This window comes from Ranitomeya imitator, chromosome 9, assembly GCF_032444005.1.
Source record: "Ranitomeya imitator isolate aRanImi1 chromosome 9, aRanImi1.pri, whole genome shotgun sequence".
NCBI classification, from domain to species: Eukaryota; Metazoa; Chordata; class Amphibia; order Anura; family Dendrobatidae; genus Ranitomeya; species Ranitomeya imitator.
The window spans coordinates 21,441,462-21,457,484 of record NC_091290.1 but is presented as its reverse complement, the minus strand read 5'-3'; the positions used below and the strand labels follow the sequence as shown (position 1 = coordinate 21,457,484).

The 16,023-nt window shown below is 43.1% G+C and overlaps 1 protein-coding gene across 1 annotated transcript in view; it reads left to right on the top strand.

The window, feature by feature from the left end:
• The window catches only part of PTPN5 (protein tyrosine phosphatase non-receptor type 5), an 81,738-nt gene that overhangs the window by 36,993 nt on the left and 28,722 nt on the right, over positions 1-16,023 (top strand). The window contains exon 2 of the mRNA XM_069738578.1: positions 3,875-3,916. The gene's annotated coding sequence lies outside the window, so the exon portion shown is untranslated. The remainder of the gene's footprint in view (positions 1-3,874; positions 3,917-16,023) is intronic.

The window sequence follows — 16,023 nt, the reverse complement described above, 5'->3', positions numbered from 1 at the left end:
TATAATGGTCATACTGAATGATAGCGGTCATCCTGGAAGATGATCATACTGGCCGATAGCGGTCATACTGAATGATAGTGGTCATATTGTATGATAGCGGTCATACTGGAATGATAGTGGTCATATTGTATGATAGCGGTCATACTGGAATGATAGTGGTCATATTGTATGATAGCGGTCATACTGAATGATAGTGGTCATATTGTGTTATAGCGGTCATACTGGAAGATGATCATACTGGCCGATAGCGGTCATACTGAATGATAGCGGTCATATTGTATGATAGCGGTCATACTGGAATGATAGCGGTCATATTGTATTATAGCGGTCATACTGAATGATAGTGGTCATATTGTGTTATAGCGGTCATACTGGAAGATGATCATACTGGAAGATGATCATACTGGCCGATAGCGGTCATACTGAATGATAGCGGTCATACTGAATGATAGCGGTCATACTGGAAGGATGTCTATCCCAGGTTTTACCTGTATATGACAAAAACCTTGAGTCGTCCGCATTGATGAAATAAAATATAGCGTATATTGTAGAATGTGTGTGACCTGATTTAATCACAGCCCCTTAAAGATTAGCACTAATTACCCCATCTAATGTCATTGTGTGAACAGATACTGAGACATTCTCTGCTGCTAATGAGTTTCAAGTGTGAAAAGCAAAAGCGGCAGTGATGAAAGTGGTTTTAAATGCTGCAAATTTTCAAGACAGCAGGTTACTCTAATATATACACTATATGGAGAAAAGTATGTGCCCCCTCCACATCTCACCTCCAGGAGCTTTTCTCACCTCCTCTCCTACATCCATGGACATTAATATGGAGTCGCCGCTCTGCAGATATAACGGCTTCCGCTCTTCTGGGAAGGATTTCTACAAGATTTTGGAGGGGCCTGTGGGAATTTTTGCCCCTTCATCCAGAAGAGCATTTGTGAGGTCAGACCCTGATGTTGGGGGGTGGTCGGGGACACAATCTCCCATCTAGGTGATGAATGCTGTCAGGAGGTAATGTTCTCCTGGAATCACAAAACACAGATTCCGCCATCAGATGTCAGATAGAAAAGTGCGATCCATCACTGCACAGAACATGTCTCCTCCAGAGACCAATAGTGGCGGCTTTACACCACTCCATCTGACGCTCGGCATTGTGCTTGGTGATGTACGGTTTCAATTCAACTGTGGAAGGAGCTATAAAAAAAATTGCAGACTTAGGTGTGTCCAAATACTTTTGTCCATATACTGTATACACATATATTTATATTATCGGACTATCTGCCATAGATGACGGTCATCACTGGACTTGTTTCACCACCTTGCAGCATTATATGGCAGCCATTATTTTGGTTTTCTTATACCCACGTATAATTTGATCCATAAACTACAAAGAAGGCCTTTCACTCTGGACGACTCATGTTTGCTGCGAACCTTTAATGCATAAACACAAATGTACATAAATTAGCTTTAAAAAATAAGTTATATAACTTACTAGCAGTTCAGTGTATAAAGCAGGAAACTCCTTTAACATCACACTTGCCCTTTATTAATTAACGCGCTCTCCTTGATGAGATCATTTTGTCCCCTGGTCCATCGTACAGAGATATCAGTGCTATAAATGGGACATATAGGCTGGGTTGGGAGCGCTTCAGCAGCTTCCGGTTAACGAGAGGGTACTTTTTTGGGTTGTAGCTTCCCCCTTTAAGAGCGTGAATCATGTCACTGTACAGATCCTTTCACGTTGAGGGTCATGCTGAGCGCCAGTTGTGGAACCATTATCTGTCCTGCCGCCAAGAGCTCGTTCAGATCTGCCAAGAGAGTCCTAACAGAAGGCTGCAAAAGACAGCTTGAACCAAGAAAACCAGGCACTGCCGGCTGCTGATTATACACTGTGTATGTAAAACACACTAAATTGGGGACTGTCTTCTTTGCTGACATGAAAAACGAAATGCACTCTGTCAATCACACATGCCTATTAGATGACTAACCCGGCTCCCACACATGACGTGTAGGCTGAGAATATGCTGCCATCGCTGTGCGCTGGTTGTGCACAAAACAGATACCATCTTTTATTTACCTCATCACTGATAAAAATACCAACTTGTGTCATGAGCAGCTTTACGGATGTATCAAAAGTCGGGGATGTTACCAGGATGTCGGTGTCATGGCGCAGGTGGTTTTGAGGACATCAGAGAGCAAAGGAAGAAATATGCGCTTTGGCATTTGCTATTACCCGCTTTAAGTCCAGGTTAGGACTCTCGTCACCTTGGAACTTTACTGGAAGTTTTTGATCTGTCATATTCTTTACGGATAACACATGTTTTACTGACTGTCTAAATTTTATCCAGTTGCCTTCTAGACTGGGAAAATACAATAAGTCTTTTACTGGATGACGAAATTTTATCCAGTCTCCTTCTAGACTGGGAAAATACAACACGTTTTTTACTGCCTAAATTTTATCCAGCCTCCTTCTAGACTGGGAAAATACAACATGTCTTTTACTGAATGGCTATATTTTGTCCATGGGCCACATACCGATTCCATGTGCAGTCCCTTATGCAGTTATTTTGGGATGAATGGAAATTTAACGTAGTTTTCCACCAGTCCTGTCATTAGGACAAGCCTTAACTATGTGATTGATGGCATGTCCAGCCTAAAATCCAAAAAAGACCACAGCGCTTACTGTAGCTTCTTTGCTCCTTCTGTATACTACTATGCCTTGTAATTTCGCTCAGTCCCATTTCTTTAATGATGGGGGTTATAGGTGGCCAAATGCCTGCTGATCAAACAATAATGGTCTATATTAAAAATAGTACATCAACGCGTATTCCTAATCCCAATGGGCTTTCATCAGGGTCATCAGTGACTTTATCCACTTGGTTATCTCTAGTCGTTCTTCTAATTTTAGACTAGTGGTATTGTTATTTATTTATTTTACTCGCTTATATTGCACCATTAATTCTACAGCACTTTACTGACATCATTATACATTATATATGAAAAGTCAGTGCTGGGAACAAGAACGGTACTTGGGTTTTAGCCCACAATGATTATTAGTATGTGTCTAATTTGTAGGATAAGAGTATCTTTGAGCTGCAATACCTTTTGAATAATTTCTAGAGCTGGAGTCGCACCCGGCAAACCCAGGCAAGTGAGCAAGTCCACTACCACTCGGGCTGACTTGGCCAAAATTTCCATTGATGATATGTATGTAGCAGCACTGATGCTGGCTGTGTTAGCCAGCCTGCACCCAAGTCCAATAGCTGGCTCCTGTAGCAGCAGTTTAAACCTTTAGACATGACAGTGGCATGTAAGAGGTTGGAAATGGGAAGTTGGTAACCCCTCTGGGGACAATTTCCCCTCTAAGCTTGCCATCAAAAATGGGTTCTTATGAGATTGGCAATTTTACAATATCACAGTATTGCATTGTATTGCACAATTCAAGTCCCCTAGAAGGACTAATAAAAAATATGTACAAATCAATCAATAAACAATATTTAAAAAAACGTAAATAAAAGTTACTATCACCCTCCCCTTTTATCAGGTTACATAAAAATACATATTTGTCACGTGAGTTAACTGTAACAAGATATAATATGTATCCCATGTGGTGAATGCAAAATGGAAAAAAACAATATGGCAGAATTGCTGCTTTTGGGCTTGGGTCAGTTTGCTCCCCGACCCCCCCCCCCCCCCAAAAAAAAAAAACAAAAACAAAAACAAATAAATAAATAAATAATACATGATATTTCGGTGCTCGGCCCGGATTCAAATACCTGATAGCGGAGCTCGGTGCCGCTGTACACATAGGATCCAATGTCTCTCTCCACTGACACTAATATGGAATTTCTCATTTGTTTCTTGGCAGATTCTTGATCTGAGGACACTGCTCACGTATATGAGGAGCATGGTGAGTTACCCTATTCTTGACCATCTTGTCAATATTTCCATTAACATCTACACAAAATATTCAGTAACTTTCGGAATGTTGCACTTTGTTTTTACTCCAATTTTTTTTTTTTTTTACATTTTTCGGGTTTTTGAAAACAGACTCTAGTTTAGCTGCACCCACTGTCAGACGCCGTGTAACTCAACTCCCCTAATGTCTCATATACTGTTCTGGGTGCACAGTTAGGGCATAACAATGTGTGGTGCGCAGTGTCGGTGCATTGTTTTGTGGTGTTGGGCACTGTGGGGACATCATACTGTGTTGGGGCGCTATGGAGACATACTTTGGAGGGAATACATTGTGTGGCATACTGTGTGAAGGGGTCACTGTGTAGACATCATACTGTGTGAAGGGGTCACTGTGTAGACATCATACTGTGTGATGGGTCACTGTGGGGACATCATACTGTGTGATGGGTCACTATGGGGACATCATACTGTGTGAAGGGATCAGTATGGTTACATCATACTGTGTGATGAGTCACTATGGGGACATCATACTGTGTGAAGGGGTCACTGTGGAGACATCATACTGTGTGATGGGTCACTGTGGGGACATCATACTGTGTGAAGGGGTCACTATAGGGACATCATACTGTGTGAAGGGGTCACTGTGGAGACATACTGTGTGATGGGTCACTGTGGGGACATCATACTGTGTGATGGGTCACTGTGGGGACATCATACTGTGTGATGGGTCACTGTGGGGACATCATACTGTGTGATGGGTCACTGGGGACATCATACTGTGTGAAGGGATCAGTATGGTTACATCATACTGTGTGATGGGTCACTGTGGGGACATCATACTGTGTGAAGGGGTCACTGTGTGGACCTCATACTGTGTGATGGGTCACTATGGGGACATCATACTGTGTGAAGGGATCAGTATGGTTACATCATACTGTGTGATGGGTCACTATGGGGACATCATACTGTGTGAAGGGGTCACTATGGGGACATCATACTGTGTGAAGGGGTCACTGTGGGGACAGCATACCGTGTGAGGAGTCACTGTGGGGACATCATACTGTGTGAAGGGATCAGTATGGTTACATCATACTGTGTGATGGGTCACTGTGGGGACATCATACTGTGTGATGGGTCACTGGGGACATCATACTGTGTGATGGGTCACTGTGGGGACATCATACTGTGTGATGGGTCACTGTGGGGACATCATACTGTGTGATGGGTCACTGTGGGGACATCATACTGTGTGAAGGGGTCACTGTGGGGACATCATACTGTGTGAAGGGGTCACTGTGGGGACATCATACTGTGTGATGGGTCACTGTGGGGACATCATACTGTGTGAAGGGGTCACTGTGGGGACAGCATACCGTGTGAGGAGTCACTGTGGGGACATCATACTGTGTGAAGGGGTTGCTGTGGGGACATCATACTGTGTGATGGGTCACTATGGGGACATCATACTGTGTGAAGGGATCAGTATGGTTACATCATACTGTGTGATGGGTCACTGTGGGGACATCATACTGTGTGATGGGTCACTGTGGGGACATCATACTGTGTGATGGGTCACTGTGGGGACATCATACTGTGTGATGGGTCACTGTGGGGACATCATACTGTGTGATGGGTCACTGTGGGGACATCATACTGTGTGAAGGGGTCACTGTGGAGACATCATACTGTGTGAAGGGGTCACTGTGGAGACATCATACTGTGAAGGGGTCACTGTGGGGACATCATACTGTGTGAAGGGGTCACTGTGGGGACATCATACTGTGTGATGGGGTCACTGTGGGGACATCATACTGTGTGAAGGGGTCACTGTGGGGACATCCTACTGTGTGATGGGTCACTGTGGGGACATCATACTGTGTGAAGGGGTCACTGAGGGAACATCATGCTGTGTGAAGTGAAGTGGGCATTCTGGGACATCTTACTGTGTTTTGGACACTGACATAGGCGTTAAACTGTGTAGGGGGGATTTTTGGGGTGTTATACTGCCTGAAGAGTCATTATACTGTATGGGGGCCATGAAGGAGGTATGAGGAAAGAGGGAACACTATGGACTTCACTAGGGGACTATTCTGTGCAGGAGGACATAAAGGACAGTGCGGGATAGGCCTGCGGTTTAGCACACTTCAATATATATTGCTCTTACCAGTCTTTAAAAGTTGGGTGGTATGTCTATGGGGGTATGTCTATGGGGGGATACATCCATGGCCCAAATTTTAGAAGTGAAGACACGTGAGCATTTTACTAGTATCTTGGGTTTTTATTAATTTATGACTTGTGTAAATCTCGTATTTGTCAGTAGCAGACATCGCCAGAGCTTCTTTCACCAGTGATCTCTTAGTAAAATTGCAGAGTATGTGATAATGAACTACAAGTTATGGAGAGAAAGCCGAGGTGTGATCATAATTGCTCCTTCTTCTCTGCAATTAATGTAATGTCAGGAAATAACACATTACTTATCTCATTTACACTGTGAGTAATTCCCAGGCCGTCCCCATGTGAAGCTTCTCCTGCACCCGCGTTAGGACAATTAAAGGGACCTTTTCCGTAAGGTAATAAGCTGGAATCACCCAGTATCCCCTGCTTGTTCAGTGTCTGCAGAGTTGCCTACTGGAAGTCTCCTTTATATACCAGATACTGCTCCAGGGACTTGAAATGTAACCAAAAGACTCCTTGGATGCTTCTCTAAATTTTCTTGGCCAACCCACTGGGTCCACGACGCAACGCACAACGCAAATAAAAACGCATGCAAAACGCATTGTTTTGTGACGCATGCATCCTTTTTTGGCATGATTTTGGACGCAAAAAAAAAAGCAACTTGCTGTGTCCTCTGTGCCCTGACGCTTGCGCCAAAAAAGATGAATGCGTCACAAAACGCAAGAAAACGCATGTCCATGCACCCCCATGTTAAATATAGGGGCGCATGACGCATGCGTCGCCGCGGCTGCGCCCGACGCAGCCCCGCAAAACGCTAATGTGAACGTAGCCTAGCACTTCTATTTCTCAAAGAATTCTTACTTTGCCTCATGTTTTCAAACCTGCCTTAAACATTTGCATGTACAGTATACACTAAGTCCACCATCAGAACCCTGACTCTAGTTCTGAAGTATATTCTAGAACGTAACGTAGGATCAGTACAGGATCAGTAATGTAATGTAATGTATGTACACAGTGACTGCACCATCAGAATAGTGAGTGCAGCTCTGGAGTATAATACAGGATGTAACTCAGGATCAGTAATGTAATGTATGTACACAGTGACTGCACCAGCAGAATAGTGAGTGCAGCTCTGGGGTATAATACAGGAGGTAACTCGGGATCAGTAATGTAATGTATGTACACAGTGACTGCACCAGCAGAATAGTGAGTGCAGCTCTGGAGTATAATACAGGATGTAACTCAGGATCAGTAATGTAATGTAATGTATGTACACAGTGACTGCACCAGCAGAATAGTGAGTGCAGCTCTGGGGTATAATACAGGATGTAACTCAGGATCAGTAATGTAATGTATGTACACAGTGACTGCACAAGTAGAATAGTGAGTGCAGCTCTGGAGTATAATACAGGATGTAACTCAGGATCAGTAATGTAATGTATGTACACAGTTACTGCACCAGTAGAATAGTGAGTGCAGCTCTGGAGTATAATACAGGATGTAACTCAGGATCAGTAATGTAATGTATGTACACAGTGACTGCACCAGCAGAATAGTGAGTGCAGCTCTGGGGTATAATACAGGATGTAACTCAGGATCCGTAATGTAATGTATGTACACAGTGACTGCACCAGCAGAATAGTGAGTGCAGCTCTGGAGTATAATACAGGAGGTAACTCAGGATCAGTAATGTAATGTATGTATACAGTGACTGCACCAGCAGAATAGTGAGTGCAGCTCTGGAGTATAATACAGGATGTAACTCAGGATCAGTAATGTAATGTATCTACACAGTGATTGCACCAGCAGAATAGTGAGTGCAGCTCTGGGGTATAATACAGGATGTAACTCAGGATCAGTAATGTAATGTATGTACACAGTGATTGCACCAGCAGAATAGTGAGTGCAGCTCTGGAGTAGAATACAGGATGTAACTCAGGATCAGTAATGTAATGTATCTACACAGTGATTGCACCAGCAGAATAGTGAGTGCAGCTCTGGGGTATAATACAGGATGTAACTCAGGATCAGTAATGTAATGTATGTACACAGTAACTGCACCAGCAGAATAGTGAGTGCAGCTCTGGGGTATAATACAGGAGGTAACTCAGGATCAGTAATGTATGTATACAGTGACTGCACCAGCAGAATAGTGAGTGCAGCTCTGGAGTATAATACAGGATGTAACTCAGGATCAGAACAGGATCAGTAATGTAATGTATGTACACAGTGACTGCACCAGCAGAATAGTGAGTGCAGCTCTGGGGTATAGTACAGGAGGTAACTCAGGATCAGTAATGTAATGTATGTACACAGTGACTGCAGCAGCAGAATAGTGAGTGCAGCTCTGGGGTATAATACAGGAGGTAACTCAGGATCAGTAATGTAATGTATGTACACAGCGACTGCACCAGCAGAATAGTGAGTGCAGCTCTGGAGTATAATACAGGATGTAACTCAGGATCCGTAATGTATGTACACAGCGACTGCACCAGCAGAATAGTGAGTGCAGCTCTGGAGTATAATACAGGATGTAACTCAGGATCCGTAATGTATGTACACAGTGACTGCACCAGCAGAATAGTGAGTGCAGCTCTGGGGTATAATACAGGATGTAACTCAGGATCAGTAATGTAATGTATGTACACAGTGACTGCACCAGCAGAATAGTGAGTGCAGCTCTGGAGTATAATACAGGATGTAACTCAGGATCCGTATTGTAATGTATGTACACAGTGACTGTACCAGCAGAATAGTGAGTGCAGCTCTGGGATATAATATAGGATGTAACTCAGGATCCGTAATGTAATGTATGTACCGTACACAGTGACTGCACCAGCAGAATAGTGAGTGCAGCTCTGGGGTATAATACAGGAGGTAACTCAGGATCCGTAATGTATGTACACAGTGACTGCACCAGCAGAATAGTGAGTGCAGCTCTGGGGTATAATTCAGGAGGTAACTCAGGATCAGTACAGCTAATAAGAGAAATGCTAATAAGCAAATTTATATACGGTAAATTAGGAAATTGCAAATATTCTCTGAGTGGTAAAGAAATGCATTGTAACTTTAAATATCTGCAGCAGCTCCATCCTCCTCATCCCCCACCTGGTCTAATCATCTGCACCTCATTGTACAGAGTCCTCATCTGCAGATAATGGAAAAGAAAACACAGCACCCAGTGTCAACACAAGACACAAAGCCTGCAAAGTGATGGCTCAGGGATGAGCTGTGCCAGGATAAATACCGCAAAGTATTTATGGCTTTAATTAATTTTGGAATCCATGCAACAATAAACCAAAAGACAGTTAGTACAGACGCAATGTGTTAACACTTTCCTGCAATTAGCAATTTACATAAAGTATAATACTTGTGAATACATAAAACTTTCTATTATACACTCATCAACATTGAATTTACAACATAAAAAAAGAAAAGTCGTGGAATTATAGAAATCACAGGATGGAGACGTTACTGATCTGCAAATAATGAAAAATGGAAATGCATTTTTTTGAAACATCGGGATTTCGTCAGTCTGGAGTACGAGCCCCGTGCAGAAATCCCGGCACTTCCAGTCTCGGCTGCTATTAGTGAGGTTATTAATGGTCATCTAACGAATGTTTTGCAGCTGAAAACGCTTGGGAAAATCATCAAGATCCTCTGCTGGCAGCTCCTGAGTAATCACCAACCAATGACGTCCCCAATGGGCTCGATGGGAGACAAGTTCGGATACGCTGCAGCCATGAGAACACGTTTAGGCCACGCAGGATGCTCACAGTAGTACGAGCAAGATGTGGCCTGGGGTTGTGTTGAAAAACGGCTCCTGGGATATTGGAGAAATGGCTGAAACACTGGTTCCACCATCAAATCAGTGTAACACTGAGGAGTTAGTGACCCGGAATGAAGACTAGAGGGAGTACGACCAGAGGGACGATCCTTCATGAAGGTCTTTTCCGTCATGACAGATTAGTTTTACAAATAACTTTCTTAGTAATCAGTTGACATATTTGCACTTTGTCCCTCCCGGTCCATTGGAGTATATCATTTATTGGTGGTGGTGATGGTTCAGTAATTTATTCAGTGTCCATATATAGTGATACGGGAAAAATATCTGTTTCTACCGTGTTAGCCAGTAGATTGCAAAATATGAAAAGTGCTCAGGGGTTGATACCTTTGAATGGCTAACTGAAAAGATGGTAGCAAATAGCAATATCAGAGTAATCTCGGAAGATTGCTATTAACATTTTTTCAATTTTCCGTTAAAAGCTATCAACCACTGAGGACTCTCAAATTGTAATAATTTTCATATACATCGGTTCAGTAGTATATAGACGAGGCTCCCAAATGCACAGAATCAAGAATAGCCATGGGAACTGTACAGTTGTCTCAGAAATTACCAGTCTTAAAGAAAATGTGTTATCATAAAATTACCTCTTGATTAAATCAGGTTTTTATGTTTAATGTTTTTTTTTTTTTCTTAGAACTATCTATATTTAAAAATAATAATAAAGTAAAATAAAATCTCCACGTTGGCCTTTTGCAAGACTCACACTTCCTGTTCTGTACAGACAGAAAACAGTGACATGTAAAACCTCAATATATAGTAGACAACACAGGATTTCACAGCTCGCCTCTTCCCTCTCCTGTACATTGACTGATACCTCTGTATACAGTAGATAACACAGGATCCACTGTTCACAATAGGTGATGTCACAGCTCACCTCCTCCTCCTGTACAATGACTGATAACACCTCTATATACAGTAGATAACACAGGATCCATCGTTCACTATAGGTGATGTCACATCTCCCCTCCCCCTCCTGTACAATGACTGATAACACCTCTATATACAGTAGATAACACCTCTATATACAGTAGATAACACAGGACCCACCATTCACAATAGGTGATATCACAGCTCACCTCCTCCTCCTATACAATGACTGATCACACCTCTATATACAGTAGATAAAACAGGATCCACCATTCACAATAGATGTCACAGCTCACCTCCTCCTCCTGTACAATGACTGATAACTCCTCTATATGTGGTGGATAACCGAGGATCCACCATTCTGAATAGGTCATGTCACAGCTCACCTTCTCCCCTCCTATATAATGATATAATTGCTTTTAATATTCATGTGCCCAACGAGAAATAAAAATCTAACATTAGGCCTGGTGGTCAGTGCGACAAATGCAAGATTTGGTTTCTTCTATAGAAAGTGGTATGAAATATAAAATCTGATTTAAACAATAGATCATTTTGTTATGACACAAGAGACTTCTGAATGCTCGAATGAAAAGAAAATGGGGCTCGGTCATTGAAAAGTTAAGGTGCTGTCTGGGCAATGTTACTGTGTACATGCAGGGCCGGGATAAGGCATTTTGGTTCCCTAGGCAAATGTCTGCCATTGTCAGATATACAGGTGCTTCTCACAAAATTAGAATATCATCAAAAAGTTAATTTATTTCAGTTCTTCAACACAAAAAGTGACTCATATTATATGGAGTCATAGAGTCATTACAAACAGGGTGATCTATTTCACGTTTATTTCTGTTAATGTTGATGATTATGGCTTACAGCCAATGAAAACCCAAATGTCGTTATCTCAGTATATTAGAATAATTAGCAAAAAACACCTGCAAAGGCTTCCGAAGTGTTTAAAAAGGTCCCTTAGTCTGTTTCAGTAGCTCCACAATCATGGGGAAGACTGCTGACCTGACAGATGTCCAGAAGGCGTCACTGACACACTCCACAAGGAGGGCAAGCCACAAAAGGTCATTGCTAAAGAAGCCGCTGTTCACAGAGTGCTGTATCCAAGCATATTAATGGAAAGTGGAGTGGAACGAAAAAATGTGGTAGAAAAAGGTGCACAAGCAACCGGGATAACTGCAGCCTGGAAAGGATTGTTAAGAAAAGGCCATTCAAAAATATGGGGGAGATTCACAAGGAGTGGACTGCTGCTGGAGTCATTGCTTCAAGAGCCACCGCATACAGACGTATCCAGGACATGGGCTACAAGTGTCACATTCCTTGTATCAGGTCACTCATGACCAATAGACAACGCCAGAAGCGTCTTACCTGGGCCAAGGAGAAAAAGAACCGGACTGTTGTCAGTGGTCCAAGGTGTTGTTTTCAGATTAGAGTAAATTTTGGAAATGAAGGTCCCAGAGTCTGGAGGAAGAGTGGAGAGGCCACAATCCAAGCTGCTGGAGGTCTAGTGTGAAGTTTCCACAATCAGTGATGGTTTGGGGAGCCATGTCATCTGCTGGTGTAGGTCCACTGTGTTTTATCAAGACCAAAGTCAGCGCAGCCGTCTACCAGGACATTTTAGAGCACTTCATGCTTCCCTCTGCCGACAAGCTTTCTGGAGATGGAAATGTCATTCTCCAGCAGGACTTGGCCCCTGTCCACACGGCCAAAAGCACCAATACCTGTTGTAAAAACAACAGCTGACCTGCTTTACTGCTGGTTGATTTGGTCACTGCGGGCACTGTGACTCCCAGTATCCAGTCACATTTTACCAGTTTGGCCTCCACCAATTAAGTTTGTTACCTCGTCTGTCAATTTACACTCTATTATGTGTTACCAAATTATACAACGTCTGCAACTGCAAATAACCGACTGTGGATCAGGAGGAGACGAGCACAGGGACGGCGTGATTCATAGTTTCGCCCGCAGAATGACTAATTGTGCCTAATTAAATAGTATTCAGATGACTGTGGCATTACACATCGGATATATGTGGGGAGCGGGCACATTTACCTTATTCCCACACAATTTACATAATAACATTACACTTTCTCCAGATTGTGTGGTACCAGGTTGCATCAGTGGCATATATAATGCCCAGGTTATACCATCATGCTCCATATCGCTATATACAAAAGATGTATAACTTATACCAGCTGTACATATATTATTATATGCAGGAGATGCCCAGGTTATACCAGCTGCACATATATAATTATATAAAGGAAATACCCAGGTTATAGCAGCTGTACATATACCAAGATACACAGGAAATATCCAGGTTATACCAGCTGTACATATATGATTATATATAGGAAATACCCAGATTATACCAGCTGTACATAAATATATACAGCTAATTAATAAAGTACATAAGGAGCTTAAAGGGAATCTGTCACCACTTTTATGGCATAGCAGTTAAAGATATCGCCTTATTAAAGGGAACCTGTCACCCCGTTTTTTCAGTAACAGATAAAAATACCGTTAAATAGGGCCTGAGCTGTGCTTTATAATAGGGTATTTTTTGTCCCCTGACTCCCTACCTATGCTGCCGAAATACCTTACAAAAGTCACCGTTTTCGCCTGTCAATGAGGCTGGTCAGGTCAGATGGGCGTGGTCACAGCGCTGTTTCTCCCCCACATCTTGCTTATGTTCCCGTTGGTGGCGTAGTGCTTCTCGCATGCGCAAGTGCTGAATGCACTACGCAGCTGTAGAAAAAGAGCGCGCTCGCCGCTATTCAGCGGTTTCTCGGTGGGCGCGGCCATCTTCCTGAGGCAGCGCGTGCGCAGATGGAGTCTCCTGCTTCCCGGGGCTTCAGGAAAATGGCCGTGGGATGCCGCGCGTGCGCAGATGGAGATTCGAACTCGGCTTCAGGAAAATGGCCGCCGCGATGTCCATCTGCGCACGCGCGGCATCCCGCGGCCATTTTCCTGAAGCCCCGGGAAGCAGGAGACTCCATCTGCGCACGCGTGGCCTCAGGAAGATGGCCGCGCCCACCGAGAAACCGCTGAATAGCGGCGAGCGCGCTCTTTTTCTACAGCTGCACAGTGCATTCGGCACTTGCGCATGCGAGAAGCACAACGCCACCAACAGGAACATAAGCAAGATGTGGGGGAGAAACAGCGCTGTGACCACGCCCATCTGACCTGACCAGCCTGATTGACAGGCGAAAAAGGCCACTTTTGTAAGGTATTTCGGCAGCATAGGTAGGGAATCAGGGGACAAAAAATACCCTATTGTAAAGCACAGCTCAGGCCCTATTTAACGGTATTTTTATCTCCTACTGAAAAAACGGGGTGACAGGTTCCCTTTAAGTGTCTATGCATTCACTACATCATTATAGAACCCCCTGACTCCCCTTGTATACTCACAAAAAATTTTTTTTAATGTGTCCCAGCTGTTTTTTTGTTAATTATTCTAATTTACTGAGATAATGACTTTTGGGTTTTCATTTGCTGTAAGCCATAATCATCAACATTAACAGAAATAAACAGTACATGAGTTACATGAGCTCATGTACCAGGACTACGTTTGCCAGCGCATGCGCACTTCTGTTTTTCGGCTTTGCCCGCAGTTGGACAAAGCGTATTGCGCAGGCGCACAAGGCTATATTTCTGAGCAGGCGTGAGTTGTCGCACAGGACAAGAGGCGTTATTGATGAAGCTGGACGGCGACCAACAGCCGATGGGTGTGATGTAGAGACCCGAAACCCCACCCATCGGACCGGACTGAGAAATTAACATACAGCATGGGACACATTAAAACACGTTTTTCTGTGTATACAAGAGGAGTCAGGGGGTTCTATAATGATGTAGGAAATGCATAGCAGACGCTTAATAAGGCGATATTTTTAGCTGCTATGCCATAAAAGAGGTGACAAATTCCCTTTAAACACCCCAGTATAAAGTACAGGTGCTTCTCACAAAATTAGAATATCATCAAAAAGTTAATTTATTTCAGTTCTTCAATACAAAAAGTGAAACTCAGATATTATATAGAGTCATTACAAACAGAGTGATCTATTTCAAGTGTTTATTTCTGTTAATGTTGATGATTATGGCTTACAGCCAATGAAAACCCAAAAGTCATTATCTCAGCAAAAGATAAGCAAAGGCTTCCTAAGCGTTTAAAAAGGTCCCTTAGTCTATTTCAGTAGGCTCCACAATCATGGGGAAGACTGCTGACCTGACAGATGTCCAGAAGGCAGTCACTGACACACTCCACAAGGAGGGGAAGCCACAAAAGAGCATTGCTAAAGAAGCTGAATTCAGACATCAGCCAAAGAGAGGTATTCACACACGTAGTTTTTTGAGACCACCTTGATGTTGGTTAATGGGCAGATATAATTTGGCCAAATTGTATGCTAAGCGTCTCATTTTTTTCCCAATATTTAAAAGGCCTATTGCTATTCATATTTCATATATTTCACATTGCCATGCTTTAGCATGATAGAGTGCAACTTTTTTTGTATATTGTATATGGAGGTAGCTCATCCTGGTATGCACCTATTCACACCAGTCTGAATGTGCCAGTCAGTTTTTTTTGTCATCTGAGAAAGATCAGGAATCGGCTCAGAATTACACAGAAGGACCTGTTCAGTGGCCTGAAGAGAGCCGGGATCACAGTCTCAAACATTACCATTAGTAATACACTACACCGTCCTGGATTGAAAAACTGCAGGGCACGCAATGTTCCCCTGCTTACACCAGCCCATGTCCAGGCCTCTTTGAAGTTCACCAAAGACCATCTGGATGATTCATAGGAGGCATGGGAGAAGGTGATTTGGTCGGAAGAGAACTAAATTGAACTTTTTGCTATTAACTCAATTTGCCATACTTGGAGGAAGAAGGATGACTACAACCCCAAGAACACCGTCCCAACCGTGAAACATGGTGGAGGAAACATAATACTTTGGGGGTGCTTTACTGCAAAGGGGACAGAAAGACTGCACAGTATTGAAGATCGGATGGATGGGGTCATGTATCGCTAAATTTTGACCAACAACCTCCTTACCTCAGTAAGAGCATTGAAGATGGGTCATGACTTGGTCTTCCAGCATGGCGATGACCCAAAACACAGCAAGGACAACTAAGGAGTGGCTCCCTATGAAGCATTTCAAGGTCCAGGAGTGACGTAGCCAATCTGCAGACCTGAACTCAATAGAAAA